This window comes from Chenopodium quinoa, unplaced genomic scaffold (assembly GCF_001683475.1).
Source record: "Chenopodium quinoa cultivar QQ74 unplaced genomic scaffold, ASM168347v1, whole genome shotgun sequence".
Classification (NCBI taxonomy): Eukaryota; Viridiplantae; Streptophyta; class Magnoliopsida; order Caryophyllales; family Amaranthaceae; genus Chenopodium; species Chenopodium quinoa.
Window position 1 is genome coordinate 6965941 of NW_018744239.1, and position 19479 is coordinate 6985419.

The 19479-nt window shown below is 39.0% G+C and overlaps 1 long non-coding RNA gene across 2 annotated transcripts; it reads right to left on the reverse strand.

The window, feature by feature from the left end:
- Positions 1-14587: 14587 nt before the first annotated feature.
- LOC110694415 lies at positions 14588-17434 on the reverse strand. Of its 2 annotated transcripts, XR_002505826.1 has the most exons (4): positions 17235-17434; positions 17080-17145; positions 16059-16529; positions 14588-14997 (listed from the first exon to the last, which is right to left on the reverse strand). It is a non-coding gene; the product is annotated as an uncharacterized LOC110694415 (long non-coding RNA). The 2 variants fall into 2 exon arrangements; XR_002505825.1 differs by having other exon boundaries at positions 14588-16529; positions 17235-17425.
- Positions 17435-19479: the final 2045 nt, after the last annotated feature.

The window sequence follows — 19479 nt, forward strand, 5'->3', positions numbered from 1 at the left end:
TTTGTATTTTGGAATGTACTTCTAATAATCCCAACTAATATTTATTATTTAATAATTTAATCTAATCTAATATATATATATATATAAATAAAGTAGCCATTTTTATTAGGATTTAATTTATTTAAAAAACTAAAAATTATCTTATAAAATAATCATCTTTAGATATAAGATTTATATACCTACTATCATAAGATAAATTTTGATAGTGTTTATGATAATAAATAAAAATTATCCTTAATTAAAATTAAATTAAAATTTGTGATTTTTACCATTATAAATTGACGCATCATATGACACCAACAAAATTTCGTATCAATACAAAACCAAACCAAGCAAATTTTGTGTCATTAGTTTTGTGTCAGTTTTATTAGGTCATCAATGACTGGGTAATTCTTAGCCTAATTTTTAAAACCCATATTTAAATGTATATTTGGGATTATTGTTTAAATTGTGTTTATTTGGGATACTTAATGATTATATGTTTATGTTTTTTTTACTGAATTTTGTTTTTACATGCAGATCTAATTTAATCAGAGAATTATATTTGAGCAAAAATCTTTGGAATATCAAAGTACGAGTTTCTCGCCTAATGATCCTATTGGATGAGGAGGTGTTATATCTTTATAAATCGTTTACATTTATTAAACCTTTTAATGAACCTTTTAGTTTTTATCAATTAATTTTATGATTAAAACAATTTTTTTGTGATTTAGGTATCTTAATTAAGTCATAAAATTAACTTAATTTTTTATTTTTAATTACAGGGTGATTACGTTTATGGCTCAATTAAAGTCAACTTTGTTCTACAATTTTGTTCAAAATTGATTGAAGGAAAAGTTTACTCCATTAGATACTTTTCAGTCGTTACAAATAAAAAGCAATATCGCACGCATTGTCAACGACAACAAAATAATGATTCAATTTTCCAAAAATACTATTGTTTGGGCGATTATGGACGATGAAAAAATTTCAATGCATAAATTTAATTTTGTATAATTACAATTTTTAGATTAATTTCACAAAAGTTGGTAATCCTATCAAAAAAAAAATTTAATACAAATTTTTTTACATCGAAATATTACATCTAATAACTATTATTTTTAATGTTCTTATCAAAATATTTATTAGGGGAATAAATTACATAAAATTAATAAAAAATTATCCTTAACAAACAATAGCAAAGTAATCAAAAATATTATGAGTATGATCTAATTACAAAAATTATTTTTATGAGATTTTATGTATAAAAAACCATGAGATATTAGGATTTAAAATCATTAAAAACAATAAAAATTTATCTTATGAAATTAATGGTTTTATCTAAATACCCGATTAATAAGATGTTTTTTTTCATAAAAAAAATTGAAAACTTATAACACAATAAAAAACTTTACCTTCTTTATACATTTTGTGTCTAAAAATTTGAAAAGACAGATAATTTGGTAGAGATCACAAGAAATATACAAAATGAAATATAGATTTGAGAGTTTAATTTCAAGCGTAAATATCAACGAATAATGATTTAGGATTTAAATTATTCTAAAAATAAAAAATTATTATCTTTTCACATTATATATTTTATCCTAATATGTAATCAATGAAATATCATATTTACAATTTTTTTTTTTTTTGAAAAATATCATATTATTGTCATATAACTAACAACAGTGAATAAAATACAAACAACAATAAATTAAGTCGCATTATAAATTACATTAAGAAAATTATACTTTTGTAATTGGCAATATCATTTTAATTAAATTATTATTTGTATTTTTTCTGAAATTATTAAATTGTAAAATAAATCAAATAATTATTAAAAAAAAAAAAAAAAAAAAACTTAGAGTATATAGGAAAATATCTTTTCTTGAGATATATGTATGAAAAATCGTGCATCGCACGGCTTTCATCTACTTTCAATTATACTAGTCCCACTTGATTAGGGGATTTTTATCCACCAATCAGCATCTGACACGTGGACCAGCCAGGTTCCGCCGCGTGTCCATCACGTAGGCCAATGGGAGCTTGCCACGTGTCAACCAGAGATACGTCCTCCATGGACCAATTGCGACGCGACACGTGTCCATCCATGCCCAATGGATAAATCAGCCAACAAGGCCCAATTTTTGTGGGAAGCCCAGTCAGCCTTAGGTTTAACCTAAACCTAGTATTGGCACGCATCCCAAGGCATATAAATATGCCCATTAATCCTCATTAAAGGGGATTACGCACATTTAACACTCTCACCTAGAGAGACCCAATTACATTTTTTCCGCATTAATTACTCCTTAATCAAGTACTAACTTGACCGTTGGAGGCGGATCTCCCATCATCCGGAGCATCCGTTTGTTTTGCAGGTACAGGCGTCCGGTTCCAGTCTCGGAATTGTAACTCTCCCGCAGGACATCAAAAAACCCCGAAACATCTTGGCGTCGTCTGTGGGGAGAGTACTTCTGAGATGGCATCCACGTTTGTACCGGCTCCTGAAGAGAGACGTCCCCTGGACGACCCTCTAGTTCAGTCGGACCACGATACTGAGAATGAATTTGAAGTTGAAACTCACACAGCTTCAGACGGGACCCTAAGGGCCCGACGTACCCGTCATACCGAAAGGAGGGAACGGGAACATCTTCAAACTGGAAGCGAGCCAGCAGGCGCACCGCCTGTTCGGCAGCAGCCGACTGATGGGTCTGCTCCCATCACAAGGAACGAACTCATGACCTTCATGAGGGACTTCAAGGGAGAAATTCAAGAGTTGATCAACAAGAAGCCGCCTGCTCTGGACAAGGAGCAGTCGGCTAAGAAACCCTCCACTTCACGGAAGAGGAAGCCAGTTCAAGGGCGAGAGGCGACCCCTCATCCTAAATCTAGGAAGTGGGAGCCACCTGCCCTTGATTTCACAAAATACCGTTTTCCTACTCCAGGAAATAGGAAACATGTTCGTCATATTCAGGCGGACGGGTCGAGGAAAACATACACAGACGCTCGGCTACTGCTAGAGCAGAAGAAGAGTGACCGATTGTCAGAGTCGGCCTCTACTTCAAACTTCCAAGACAGTCTGCGAAATACCTCGATGAGGCATACTCAGTCGTATCATGAGAGTCAGTCAAGCGACACCTCCCGTCAGTCCGGCTTTCATAGCGACCAGGCGGTACCAAACTTACCGTTTGTACCGCAACAACAGTATTTTTTACAGCCACCTCCGTTTGGTGGACATGCAGCAAAAAATGTCCAACCTATGGACTGGCAGCTACGGTTGCTTAGACTTGGTGAACAGCCGTCGGCCTTCTCCAAGGAAATTACTGAAGCCGCTCAGCCGGCCAAAGTGAAAAATGTATTAGTAGGCGCCTATGACGGCACTAATAACCCAGAAGACCATCTGATGGCATTCACCAACCTGATGTACCTTCAAGGGTTGGATGATCCCACTTGGTGCAAGTGTTTCCCAGCGACTTTCAAAGGAATCGCACAACAATGGTTCGGCAACCTGCCGACTGGTTGTGTAAATAACTTCAAGACGCTTGCTTACTTATTCACCTCCAACTTCGCCATGAACATCCCTGCGAAGAAGACGACCCTTGATTTAGGAACAATTCAGCAGGGCGAGAAGGAGGGGCTTCGTTCTTACATCACGCGGTTTAACCTGATGAGAATACAGATTCAAGGGTTACCGGATGAAGTAGCCTATACTGACTTTTTCAGAGGTCTCAAAGACGGGTCGACCTTCAAATTTGATTTGGTCCGAAAGAGGGTGGCGACTCTTCAAGAGGCCTTGATTGAAGCGGAAGCCTATATACAGGCAACTGATCTTTGTAGTACGGTAAAACAGTCAGACGGGAAAAGGTCCGACAAAAGAGAAGGACGAAAGAAGCAGTCGTCAAACAAAGACGAGAAGAGAAAAGAGGTCTGGGCAACTGATTCCTCGAAACAGCCGTCCCAGAAGAAGAAAAAAGAATTCAAACCATACTCCCCAAAGTATGTGTTTAACAAGGATAGCCAATTTATCCTAAAGGAAATCAAGGGACGGATCTCAATTGAGAAGCCGGTCCCCATGAAGGGTTCTGCAAACAATTGGAACCAAGAAAAATTCTGTGATTATCATGAAGATGTTGGTCATCACACCAATGAATGCATCAGTCTCATGCGATATCTGGACCGCCTGGCAGAGCTAGGTGATCTTGACACTTATGTCAAGAAATCTACGGGGAACACTTCCTCGAAAAAGCAGTCGACCAAAAAGAATCAACAGGCCGACAGCTCCGATACAGATGATGCAGTCGTCTACACCATTGCAGGAGGCTTCTCAGGAGGCGGCCCCACTATTAGGGGCAACAAAGACAATATCAGACGGTTAGATGTAAATTCCGTTCACCAAGAACGGCCCTCCAAATATTCATTTCCTGAGATTGTCATCACTGAAGAAGATCTAGGAGGGGGTAAGAGGGCCGCATGACGACCCTATCGTTATTGAATGTAAAGTGGCCAACCAGAGAGTTGGCCGAATCCTCATAGATACCGGAAGCTCCTCAGATCTCATCAGTAGCAAATGTCTGTCGAAACTAAAATATCAGACTGATTGCATACATCCGGCATCCCACCCTTTAGTAGGGTTTGGAGGAGGAGTCGTCCACCCAGTGGGACGAGTGGATTTACCCATCCGCCTGGGCGAAAAAGGGGAAGGACGACACATGGTAGTCCGGTTCCTGGTAGTAGAAGAACAGTTGTTATAATCCCATCTCTTATGTTGCTCAAGTTTGAGAGGGATAATGGAACAGTCGGGTCCCTAAGGGGAGATCAGAGGATGGCCCGAGAGTGCTATCTCTCGGATGTCAAGCCCACTGTTATGGCCACTGGGTCGAGTGGTGGAAAAATAGACCTTGACAATGTCAAGGAGAGTGCGCCTGTTCAAGAAGCAGGCGGCAAAAAGAGAAAGGCATCCCAGACAGGGGCCGCAAGAAAAGACAGAAAATAGCAATCATTGGCAGAGGAGCGGTCGGATGAATTCCGCCCTCAGCCAGCTGGTGAGCATACGGACCTGATGTTAGATGACTCGCGTCCTGACAGAACAATCAAGGTTGGGACGACTGCTCTAAGGGACCTGGGTGACGACTTTCACAAACTATTGAAAGAATACAAGGACACCTTTGCATTCGAAGTCCATGATATGCCAGGCATTAGTCCTGATCTGGAGGTACATAAGCATCATCCGCCTCCTGTGATACTCCTCGAACTGTTTTTTGGGAAGTAATGGAGAGGAGAAGCATTGAGGAAGAACCTATTGGAATCTTAGACAGAAGCTCAACCTGGATGGATCCAATCAGGGCATATCTGACAAATGGTACCCTGCCGGATGATCATCAACAGGCGGCAGCACTAAGAAAACGAGCAACCAGTTTTGAAATAATAAAGGGAGAACTTCACAAAAGGGGGTACCTTCAACCCTTCTTAAACTGTGTTACTCCAGAAAAGGGGCGAGAGATACTGGACGATCTTCACTCTGGTTACTGTGCTTCCCATATAGGCGGTAGGACGCTTGCTCAACGGGCAAGGCGGCAGGGCTACTTTTGGCCTACTTTAGAAGCAGATGCGATGGAGATGGTGAAAAAATGTGACAAGTGCCAAAGGTTTGGCAAACTAATTCACCGTCCGGCTACTGACCTCACTACCATTCATAGCCCACTACCGTTTGCTAAGTGGGGCATGGATATTCTGGGTCCATATATGCCTGCTACAGGCGGAAGGAGGTACATACTTGTTGCCGTCGACTACTTCACTAAATGGGTAGAGGCGGAGGCTGTAAAGGGAATCAAGACGAAGGATGTAATTTCATTCATTTGGAAAAATGTCATCACTCGGTTCGGGGTTCCCATGTCTATGGTTTTTGATAATGGTCCCCAATTTGAGACGCATGTTCTCAAAAGCTGGTTGGGTGACCAAGGAATTGCACACTACTTTGCATCTATCGGCCGTCCACAAGCAAACGGCCAGGTAGAAGCCTTTAATAAAATCATCTCAGACGGTCTCAAGAAAAAGATTGAACGAGCAGGCGGCCTATGGGCGGATGAATTACCACATGTTCTCTGGGCCATTAGGACGACTGAAAAAGGGGCGACTGGAGAAACTCCATTCCTCCTAACTTATGGTGCGGAAGCTGTTCTTCCAATAGAACACTACGAGCCGACTCTTCGAGTAATGCTATATGACGAAGAGGCAAACTGGGAAGCCATGCGCCTGGCATTAGACTCACTTCCTGAAAGGAGGGGCAATGCTGTCTTGCGCCATGAAATTTACCGCCTGAGAATGACTAGATCATACAACAAAAAAGTACACAGGCGTCCACTCAAAGTGGGGGACTTTGTACTTAGAAAAATGGAAGCAGTTGGTAGGGCTAATGAGTCTGGCAAACTAACTCCCAACTGGGAAGGACTCTACCGAATCTGTGAAGAGGTCAGGGACGGTACCTACCGTCTGGGAACACCAGACGGACAACCGTTGCCTCGAACTTGGAATGTAGATAATCTTAAGAAATATTTCTTTTGAATGATGTAAATAGTCAAGGGCTACTTAATTAAAGTTTGTTGTTTCATTCAATTTTGTACTAAGAGGGGCACGCCTACTAACAAACAGTCGGCTACTCTCCATACTCAGTTTTCATTTTTACTTAAGAGGGGCATGCCTACTGACAAACAGTCGGCTACTCTCCATGTTTAATTTTTATTCTTACTTAAGAGGGGCACGCCGCTTGTTTCACTCAACCGGCTACACTCCCATAATACAGTTCACCAAGAACTATCAAAGGCTCATGGCTAAAATGATCAGACCAGGCGCCAAGCCAACTGATCAAAATATAAAAATTCAATTCGACCTGTCCCAACGTTATAGCAGGCGTCCGACGGCATCTATCCGGATGAAATTCGTCGCAGAGAGCAGCTCCCTTTTTGGGTGGAACATTGTTCTATAAAATCATTACACGGCACCTATACGACTGTCTAACCAAGACAACCACGTAGTCGTTTCCCGGACAAGGATATCTCACTTAACTGACTAATCACGTCAAGCAGGTGTTCGCAGTAACCATCCGGGTCAACCGACCGACTGAACTACTTGGGATAAGAACAGTTGGTATTTTATGAGTTAATAGCCAACAAACATTGGCGAATAAAGGGGAACAACCGGTACCCACCGCTTGATACCTCTACTACTCAGTTACTTGGCGACAAGGTAACAATCATGTTTACTTGGTCACTCCTTAAAAATTTAGTATGAAACTAAAAAGGTGTTCATACAGCACCTGTTCACACTAGATTAAATATGGCGGGGAACAGTCGGCCTAGACGGCCTAAAGTCTCTAGCCTAAAAACATGACAAGTAGGAAACCACTTTCCTACTTGGTTAATTTTACAAATGACAGGACCGCCTGCCTAAAGGGGATCCAGTATTTAAAATGGTTCGAATACCGATTGGATAAATGGCCGACTGATCATCTAGCCTGGAAACAGACGACCAGTCGTCCAGGGGCATAGGCGGCGTGACTAACTATCCGTACCTGTCTGCAACTATCGGCCATGTAAAACAGTCGGTATAGTGTACAATTGGATATCAGAATATTCAATACTTAAACAAATTTGAAGCAAAACAAAAATATTCATTAAAAGGAAGCCGGTCATTAAAGACCGGCAAAATATTCAGAGCCCCGGCCCCCTGGCCGGGTAAATACAAACAAACGGCACGCAGGCCGTGGAAAGAAGACATAAAGCTTAAGAAGGGGGCAGATCTTCAATATTAGCAGCTGCCGCCTGGTCAGCACTCTTCTTGCTGGACTCGGCTTCAGCTGCATCCTTCTTTGATGCATTACCCCCAAGCGGCACAAGCGCCACTACCGGATGCTCCTCCTCCTCCAACGCCTCTTCCTCAGCAGCCGCCAGGATCTCTTGATTATATCTATCAGAACACTGGCGGTACGTTTTTTCCCATGAGGCAAAGTCGGCATTGGGGAAGAGGCGGCCCCAAGTCATGCGCTGGATTTGAGCAGAGTCTTCCATCATCTCCCGGACCAGCTCTTTCTTTTCTTGCTCGGCCTTTTCCGAGAGCTCCTGAGTAAGACTCTTCTCCTGGGTCACCAGGCGTTCCTTTACGCTCGCCAAGGATTTCTCCAAGGTTTCGTATGAGGACATCTTTTGGCGAAGAGGTCTCAGCTCGGCCTTGAGGTTGTTGATGGTCACCTCCAGCTCGCTATTCCTCTTCTGGGCCGCCTCTAACTGAGCCCGGATAGCGGCGGTAGCCTGCGCCTGATAATAAAGAATATCAATGGTCAGAACTTCATTTTGGGCAATTTGAAACATTGCCTTACCACAGTCAGAGGCGGCCATAGCTTTTGCAGCCTTTACCTCTTTGTTCTTCCGGTCAAGCGGCTTGCGAAGGCCGTTCACTCGGAGCAGGGCCTAAGTAAAAAGGGGAACAGGCGTCAGTTTCAAAACAAAAAAGAAAACAGGCGTCCTGGAATTCAAATACTCAAAAATATGCTAAGTATACCTCAGCAAGGACCCCTGCAATCCCGTCTAGGTCAAGGGTGCCGACACCCCTGACCGCCTCCCTTTCAGCTGGAGGAACGGCCTTGATCATAGACTTGGCCACCTCGACCAAGTCAGGCTCCTGAGGGCCGGCTGCATAAACAAACGGATTAGACCTAGTAAAGAAGGGAGCAAGTCTAAAATTTACAAGGATAATTTCATACTTCTAGGTGGCCCAGCTGGAGTTTTAGAAGAAGTGGCCGGCTGTTTCTCAGCCGCCACATGTTTCCTGGCAGAACAAGGAGAGCTCGCAACAGTCGTCCTCCGGGCCTTGGGGTCCGGCTGTTGGGAAGAAGAAGCTCTTGGAGCGCCCGTCTAAAAAAGAAGAAAAGAGTCAGTATATGCATAAACACAACTCCAAAAAGAGGGTGAAAGGTTCGAAGCCCACCAAGGGTGCCCCCTTGTTGGGGGAGTCGGTTGAAGACTGTTGCATGATGGAGGCCCGCAACATGGCCGCCGCAGTCTTGGAGGCGGTAATTTTGCTCATGGCGTCCGCTGCAAAAACAAATAGCAAAGTTAATAAAAGTCATAACAAGAAATGCACGGAACAACAGAGTATTCGACAGGCCGGCTACCTCTTGAGCACCGACTGCTGAGGCCACAGGCGGTCAAAAAGTACTCGTCGTAGAGCCATTTGAAGCTCGGGACGCAGTGCAGGGGTACTTGCTCTCGTACCCCTGAAGTAGAGTTCACCTTCGACTCTACTTTGAAGAGTCCTTTATCTAGGATCTCTTTCTTAGCCTTGGGGGGAACAAGCGGCATGCTGCGGCCGCCTGCAAGAAGGGGCGGATTCCTGTTCCACATGTTGAAGCGCTTGTTCAGCTCTGTGTCTGAACTCTCAATGATAAGGAAGGTGCTCCGCCAGTCCTTCCATTTGTTTGCTTTACCTCTTGTCATGAGGTAGTCCCTGTGGCTCGTCAATTGATACCAGCCGGTACCGCCTGCCTTAGGGGTCCGGCTGAGGTAGTTCATGTGGGCGAAAGCCTCGAAGTTCGGCTCCACCCCGTGCAGTTCGCACCCGGCCACATAGCCGAGTACGTTGACCCAGGAGTTCGGGGCTAACTTCCATTACCCCAACTCATACCCATCCAAGATCCGCTGAACAGCCGGATGTAGTGGGAAGCGCATCCCAGCCTTGATGGCCGCCTCGTAGCAGCCAAAGCAGGCGCCATCATAACTGGTACCAGCCGGCCAGACGACTGTGTCTTCTGGATCCAGCACGAACACTAAAAAGCCAGGGCCCATTGTGTGGTTTGCGATAAAGCTCCCCACTTTCTCTTGCATGGCCGTGATCCGGCCTCGAGGTACCGTGCAGTAGTAGGGGGTATTTTGCTCTCGGTGAGAGGCGGATGGCTCCGCCCAATCGTCCCCCTTCTCAACTGCGTGAGAAAGCCTCGCCTCTTGTAGGCGAATGTTTTTCTCTTCTGTGTCCAGAGAAGCATGGCCAGAAGAGCTAGACTCGGATTCGTCCTCTGACGAGTCCGAAGAGGACGACTCCTCCCCTCTCCCGGAGGGGCCCGCCTCTTCTCCTTTAAAAGGAGCAGGAGAGAATGTAGAATTGTCAACTGTAAAATGGGAAGGGGTCACTTTGACTCCTCCCTCAGAACTGCCGGCTTTCAAGCCGCTTTGTTTCACTTCCACATCTGGCGCCTGGTCAGATGTTTCACTAATCGGCACCCTGTGGGAGTAGCCGTCTGAGTTTGAGATCCTGGCAGTCTTTTTTGTTCTGGCCATCATGCTCTGCATAGACACAGATACAGTCGGACTTTGTATAAAGGGCAAAGATGGGTCCAGAAAAGGGCAGGCGGCACTCCTAGTCCTAGATTCAGCCGTCCCCGGTGACCGACTGATCACTAACCTAGGTCGTGTCGTGTGCTTCCGTGGTGCCATTTCAAAAAGGAAAAATAAAGAAAAATAAAAGGATGAGAACCGACGGTTACCTGAACGAGCGAAGTTGACGAAGTTCTGAAAATTCTGAGTAGCCGGCTTGTCAGAGCAGATGGTAGGCAGAAAGAGTCCCGAATGTCAGAGCAAGTTCAGGGGTCCGAATGTTCTCTTCAAAAGTTCTCAAGTGTGAAAATGACTGAAGTCAACACACCCTTATATAGGCAAAATGAGAAGGCGAAGAGTCACTCCCAAAATTCAAAATTTGGGCGGGAAAATCTCTCGGCCTTTCACCGCGTGACACCTGTAGCAGGCCGTCGCCTGTTACGGTGCGACACCTGTCACAGGTAACACGTGACCAGTCACGTGCCACCTGTGAGGGGCAAATGATTAGGGGATTTTTATCCACCAATCAGCATCTGACACGTGGACCAGCCAGGTTCCGCCGCGTGTCCATCACGTAGGCCAATGGGAGCTTTCCACGTGTCAACCAGAGATACGTCCTCCATGGACCAATTGCGACGCGACACGTGTCCATCCATGCCAAATGGATAAATCAGCCAACAAGGCCCAATTTTTGTGGGAAGCCCAATCAGCCTTAGGTTTAACCTAAACCTAGTATTGGCATGCATCCCAAGGCATATAATATGCCCATTAATCCTCATTAAAGGGGATTACGCACATTTAACACTCTCACCTAGAGAGACCCAATTACATTTTTTCCGCATTAATTACTCCTTAATCAAGTACTAACTTGACCGTTGGAGGCGGATCTCCCATCATCCGGAGCATCCGTTTGTTTTGCAGGTACAGGCGTCCGGTTCCAGTCTCGGAATTGTAACTCTCCCGCAGGACATCAAAAAACCCCGAAACACCACTAGCCGGTTAACAGCTGAAAAGAGTTTTTTTTTTTCGGTTTTAAAAGTCACATGTCAGCACGTGTTTGGTCCAAAATTAAATAAATAAAAAAAAACCCAAACACCCGAGCCACTCCCCTTCCCCCTTCCCCGCCGTAAAACCCTTAGCCCAACCCCTAACCCCACCGAAAATCGGCCGGCCGCCACCTTAAACCCCTTAAAACGGTCGGCCGACCCCTCCTAACCCCCAAAACCAGCACAACCGCAATCAACCAGGGTCTTGGGCAAAACATCATGGATGACGTTGAGTATGTTAGCCTCGCATTTGCAGAGGAAGTACTAATGTAGGTTTGATATGTATGTGCAAATACATATCAAACATTAAAATATTGAAAAGTATTGTAAAGCACATGGGGGTGGGAGAAAAGGAGGAGAGAGATGGGCATGTGGGACCAGTTTTAAATGTACCACTGAAAGCCTATATAATATCATTGACTATGTAGTGATTCTATTTCTACACGTAGTTAGTACCACTGAATGAATATACAGTACCATTGAATGAATATATAGTACCACTGAATGTTCAATGATACTATTTGATCATCTAGTGATACTATTAATCACCCAGTGGTACACTTAAATTCAGCACATGGGGGTGAGAGAAAGGAGGAGAGAGATGGGTAAATTTCATGCGAAATGTCTCTTATGCCCCTTGATATGTATGTCCAGGTACCTATCAAACCTCCCTTTGGAAAGCCTCCGCATTTGCATATTGTTATGCCGGCTTTATAAACAAATCTGTCATACTTTTGTTTTACTCTCTTATTTTAATGCTTTTTGATTAGTTATATATGCTGATTGATCTATTATGGAAATTAATAAATATTGCCGAAACTACTCGCTTGAAACGCCGCAAAATCGAAGATCAAGATAAACATCAACAATAACAACAGTTGTCCTTGATTTTACCGGTGGCGTGTGATTGTGAGAATTTTGACCTTGAAATTTCCAGTGAAAAACCTAAGGAATCCACCATTGATGATGACTTTCCTAAGTTCGGTTACACTTCTGTTTGTGGTCGGAGCAGAGATATGGAAGATGCGGTTACAATTCGTCCTTCTAGCTGCACAAAAGACAACTCCAAAAATCAAACCGGATTAAATTTCGAATTTTTTTTAACACAAACGCAATCAATTTACCAACTTTCCGGTGAATTTTTGTCCTCGACTCTAACTATGCTTGGGGTATTGGTCTGTAGGTGGTTGATCGCGGTTGTATCAGTTTTGGGGGTTGGGAGGGGTCAACCGGCCATTTTAGGTGGTTAAAGGGGGCTGCCGGCCGGTTTTCGGTGGGGTTAGGGGCTGGTCTAAGGGTTTTACGGTGGGGGAAGGGGGAGGGGATTGTGACTGAGGTGTTTGGTTTTTTTTTTTTATATATATTTTTTAAAATTTTGAACCAATCACGTGTCGACACGGGTCATGATTACCTGTTATAATAGGTCATTGACTCGTCATTGCCCGACTGGGACCGCTGAAAGCAAACTCATAGCATAATTGGGATTATTAGATAACAAACCTTAGTTGGGATTAGTAAAAGCAAATCACTAATAGTTGGGATTATTAAAGTGTATTATTCCTAAATAAAAAAATGTTTATTTAGTGGTATTTTTTTTTAAAGAGCCCTTTTCCTAAATAATACTAGGAAAACCCGTAATTCCCAAATTAAGGTCACTAGATGAAAGCCCGTGTAATGCACGGATTTTTAGTACACACATCTCAAAAAAATGCTTCTTATAATTCTTAATTAGACTCTTAAGTTTTTTTTTTTAATTATTTGATTCATTAATAGCTTTTGTGCGTTGAAAGGAATTTCAATTTTGTAAGGGAGATTTCTGGGAAAAAAAAAGGAAGAACTAGAAGTAGAATACAAAATTAAAATGGGAATTAATGATTTTCTTCATATGAATAAAGGTGATGGTGAGCTCAGTTATGTTCGGAATTCTTTTCTCCAGGTAACTCTAAATTTTTTAGACAAACAATTTAGACAATAAAAAAATTAATTTAATTTAATTGCTATGATAAGAGACGTTAGGCATTTAAAAAAAGATATGTTATTAAAAAAATATATATTGATAATGTCATTGAGGCTAAATAATAGGATATGACTTTCCCTTTTTTTTTTTTTATATTAATGATACTCCCTCCGTTCCCATTTGTTTTTTACGTTTCCATTTAGGATGTTTCTTTTTATTCTTTACATTGAGTTTCTACCCTTTTTTAGTCATATATATATTGGACAAAATCACCCTTACTTTACAATATAGATACTCAATTATCCCTACTTTTCCATGTGTAATTGTACTTTTTTTTAATGGTTTTCCAATACTCATTCATACTTTCTCTCTCCTCTCTCTTCTACTTTCTTCCAACTTTTGTTACCCCACATGTACAATATTTTTTTTTAAATAAAATTGTACTTTTAATCATTGATGTTATGCTAGTATACCCCAACTTTATACAATTTTTTTAAAAACTGAGCATAATTCCAAACGTCAAAAACAAAAAGGAACGGAGGGAGTAATTTTTTTTTCTTTTTAAATAAGGATGGTAGTTTTTTTTTAAGGATGAGAGGGGGGGTATTTTTGGAAGTAAATTTATCACCCAAAAACCCCCCTTTCACTTTATATATTAGACTAGTTATAATGTCCGCGCGCATTAAATTAGTAATGTACTTTTAATGATTGTGAATCGGGTTATATAGAAGTTATTCTCGCAATTGCAATTCGAATTACATGTAATCTTCTTAAAAGTGGAATTGAATTTGTTGCAATTAAGTATTAAAATAATGTTGCATATGATTTGATGATGTTTCAAAAGAATAGTCGGATGTTTATCTAAATTTCATATTGAGAAAATGGATTTGATTATTTTTGAGTCACATTGCCAATTTAAATGTTGAGATATTGGACTTCTTTGAGTCACATTATATGATATGATATTGGGGCACATTATGTAAAATCCTAAGTCATACCAATTTTAATTGTAAGAAGATATTAACAATAATTGTAAAGACACATGAATTAGTTCTAGCATTGTACCTGCTTCCTAGTTCCTAGATTCTAAGTGTTGATCATAAAAAACGGTAATTTAATCTTTTTGTGCTCTATGGGTAGAACTACGAAGATTTTTTTTTTTTTTTTTTTGGAGAAAAGCTACCAATATTTCAATACTATGAAGCTACTATTTCCTTATTATACAAAGAAAAACCCAGATGAGATGAATAAATTGACTATAAATATAAGCCTAAAAAATCACAATAAAAGTGATTCTACTTTTAACAATTCCATTTCATTTGAGCTTGCTGTTCTGGTACATCAATTTCCCATTATGTACCAACAAAGTCAATTCCAAAGTCACTCCAAAGGCCACAACATACATATCTCGAACAAGTTTTATTCTTGTTATTATCTTTATTGTCCAAGTTCTTAAGCTGGCGGGTCAGTTCTTCCACTATATCCCTCAACCTGGAGGCTCTAGCTTAGTGTCTGCCAACCTCATAGATTTTGAGCTTTTTCTTCTACTATTCTTTAGTGGCCATTGCTTCAACAGCTATCTCTTCATTAAATTTGAGCTTTTTCCCCATCAATTCAACCATTCCTGCTTTGACTCCTTAATTTCATAAGGTGCCTGCAGCAGTAGAAAGGCCATTTAGTTGCAATCCTTAGATCACATTCAAAACCAACATCCAACCCTTCTTTCTCTTTATTTCCTCTATAAAAAGAAGAGAAAAAACAAAACTGGCCGGCTAAAGTTAGAGGCTTGTGAAAGCAATTAGGGAAAATTTTGAAATTAAACCGTTACACCCACATCCATGCATCCAAATAATTCAAGCTTATTCAAGTACATACAATTAATATAAGAGACTCATCAGTCATCATCACATAGAACAAGTTGATCTAGTGACCTTTTCCAAGCAAAGCCTTTCAATTACTTTAATTATTTGCTAATTTTACAAATCTCCATCCTACTAATTTGAGAAAGAAATGCTCAAAAATTTTGGCAAACCCTATATATTAATTCTTCCACGTTGGCCCCTGATATTAAGGTTGATAAGCTTATGGTTCACGCCACTTTACCAACTCCTTATCCATTCATTTCAAATTTGAAGTCCAATTAGCCAACAAATCCAACCAAATTTGCAAACATTAGTAATTCAAAAAAATAAAAAATATAAATAAATAAACATACAAAAACTCATAAATTCAAAACAGAAACTACCAACAAATCCATAATCTAACACTCAAAACTAACAAAAATTTAAATTACCAATCAAATCATCATAATTTAAACAAAATCATTATCAAATCAACAATAATAATTCAAAATATATAAAATTAGAAGAAAAAAGTGTGCATAGAGAAATAGAACCATGAAGAACATGAAATTCACATAATCTCAATCATCATCACATTTTCGAATTTCATAGCAGTATTGATATATTTTCCCTCAATTTATCATATGAATGTCATTAATGCAAAATTCTATACCAGATAATTGAAATAATGATGACCTTTTTCAACACCAATATCAAAGATACTTTTCTTTAAATAAAGATTAGAGATACTAAGTTCACATTTTAAGTTGACATGAAGATCAAAGCTAAGCTAAGCTAACCCATAGGCAAACATGCACTGTGAGCCATGCTTGAGCTTACACAAAGATAATAATATGGAAAATAAAGGAGATACCTTCCATCAGTTTATTTACTTCCATTAACCCAAGAGGAAGGATTGCAGAAAGGCAAATTAAAGTAAATAAGACCTCCGAAACATTCCAGCTCGTTTCAAAATCCATGGAATCTTGGGTTGTCGGGCTAAGATTACACTGTGAGCCATGCTTAAGCTTCACAAGTGTCGATTATGCATCATAAAATAAAAAATGCAGCACAATGACAAACCATACAAACCCACTGAAATCAAATTATATCAATCTAAATGCTACTTGAAAAATTATATTGATCTCAATTTAAATAAATGAGGAAAGGCTACTGGAAGACTAGGTGTGTAGAACAACGAGAAATGTGGGGTCTTTCTTATTCCTTCTCTTTGTTAACCGCAATTGTTTTACCAGCCAATAGCCTTTTCCCTCCTTTTCCTGCCATTGAGCCCTTGCTAAAAAACTACTTTTCATACCCCATTTCTTTGTACCATTCAATCAGCCTAGAACAAAAAACCAAATAAATTATCAATTAGGACCATTTGCTTCCAAGATTCATAATTAGAAACAAACTCAGATGCATATTCCACAAAAATTATCATTAAACATTCAAATTACACCAAAAATTCAAAATTTTAAAAGGCATAGAAAAAAAGAAATTGTACGAAGCACAAGGCTGCTTGAATTTGAATGAACTTTTAGCCATCTAAATTTTTAAAAATTAAGGTGCAATTGGTATCTGCAAATACCAAACCAAAAAGAATAACATGAATTATTGATTTTTTGAAGAAAATCAGCAATAGAAATAAAACATGTATCACATATGAACATGATAAAATCATAATTACCCGGAAAAGTTCCAAGCAAACAAAAATCAAATTCATCACAATCTATAGAAAACCCAAATGTTGACAGATTCAACGATTTAATCAAACAAAGTACCTACAAAATCCCATAATTATGCAAAAAATTAAACCCATAAATCATCTTTAAAAACCTAGATTATGAAATTTATATTTGAAGATTAAAAAAAAAAAAAAAAAAAAACCTTACCTAAAAGCCACATTAATGGTGCAGACCCAAATCGTCGTCATCAAATATTGCAGAAATCGAATAGATCTAAAGAAATTCATAAAATTTCAGAGTTTAATCGATTCAAATTAAATTTAGGAACTTGAATTATCCCTGGATTTGTAATAACCACTTACCTAGGTTAGATGAGATTAACTTAGAAGAATTCATGAACTATGATGCACATGATTGCAACCCTTTCGAACTTAACACATGATGATTTAGGAGAGAATTGAGATGAGAGGAGAGAGAAGAACAAAGATAAATAAATGAGTGGTATGAGCGAAACCATGGGAAAGATCAAAAGTGAAATGACACAGCAAACAAAAGTTAAGAAAAGGGTAAAATAGTAATCGTAAAATACATATTTTGAGGGATAAAATGGGTACCACACTATTCATAAGGGTTTTCTAATTGCCAAGTTGTGACTTTTTAAAGGTTATAGATTTATGATGCCACCTTATTCGCTATTGTTAGTTACATGTTAGTTTTTATAAAAAATAATTATTTTAAAATATGTTATGTCATTCGTAGGATTATTTTTATGTGAAAAGATTTTTTTTTATTTTTAAATAATTAAAATCATAAATCACTATTCGTTGTTTTTTACATTTAAAATTAAATTTTCAAATCTCATTCGTTAATTTTGCTTAAGTGATATCAATTATTAACGATAAGGATTATCATTATCTTACGAGGAGCTATATATATATATATATATATATTATTTGCTCATTTATCAAATGAGCAACGATTCTTTATTCATTTATCAAATGAGTAAATTTTTTTTTTTCTCATTTATCAAATGAGCAACATTTATTTGTTCATTTATCAAATGAGCAAATAATTATTGTTCATCTATCAAATGAGCAAATAATTATTGTTCATCTATCAAATGAGCAAATAATTATTGTTCATCTATCAAATGAGCAAATAATATTAGCTCATTTGATAAATGAGCAATAATTCTTTGTTCATTTATTAAATGAGCAATAATTCTTTGTTCATTTATTAAATGAGCAAACAATATTTCTTTGTTTTGTTTGCTCATTTATCAAATGAACAACTATTCTTTGTTCATTTATCAAATGAGCAAAAATTCTAAAACATTCAAACTAATATGAAGCGAGCAAACAATGTGCAATATTTTTTAGAACATATGCAACATATTTTAGAACATACTTAATTTTTTAGAACATAATTCGTTAATATAGAACATGAATTGAAATTCGATTTTTACAACGAATTGATTCGAAATCAGTTAATTCTTGATTTCCAATGTAATATAAAACAGTTGAATTGTTGTTTTGTTTCTTAAATTAAATACCTTGAAATTTCAAACTCTATATAATTTGCCCAATTTGATTGATATGGATGAAAAAAATTTGATTTCACATATTAAACTGTCAATTAAACTTGGTTTACCTTTGATTAAGCTTCACAACTTGAATTCTTGATTATAATTGTTCAAAAGTTGATATAAAACACACAAAATTTTAGCATGTGGTGATGGTGGTCGTCGTGGGAGAGGAGAGAGAGTGTTGGCCATGATGGCAGGGAAAAGAGAAAGAGTGTTGGTGGTGGATGTGGTGGCATAAAGGTTGTGGAACATGTAGTGGTGGTGATAGAGGAGCTAGAGATTGGATAGTGTTGGTGGGGAGAGGAGAGAGAATGTTGATGTTGAAGATGGTAGGTTGGATGGTATTAAAAATGAAACCTTAACATTAACATTTTTTATCACAAATTTGGTAATAGGAGAGAGAGTGGTGGCGACGGCGGTGGTGGCAAAGCTATGAGACATGCGACGGTGGCGGTGGTGCTGTTGGGAGAGGAGAGAGAATGTTGAGGTTGAAGATGGTGGGTTTAGTTTATTTTCAGAACATCTACCTTAACATATTAGAACATAGATGTTAAACATAAGTAGAGAGTATCGATGATTTAATTTGACATGCCATTACTATATTTTTTTTGGACCATTAGATTTAATTTGATCAATGGTCTGGATTTGTTCTCATATAAATTATAGTTCTCACACAAGGGATGTGTTCTCACATGATCCCATATATATATATATATATATATTAGATTCTTTTATTAATTCCTACCATATTGTCCACATCAGCCGAAGAAAATAAATTAATTTTTTTTATCGATGCAGCTACAAACCGCTACTTGAAGTGACAATTTCCATTTTAAAAACCGCTACTACTTCAAGTAGCGGGTTCTAAAATGAAAACCACTACTTAAAGTGGTTGTTTTCTGATATAAACCGTTACTTGTTTTTGCTGTAAGGGTTTTTTTTTTTTTTATTTATAATTTTCAATACGCAAGCAGCCAAAAAATCCTGCAAAGGCCATTTGTGCCTGTAAAATCTACTATTAC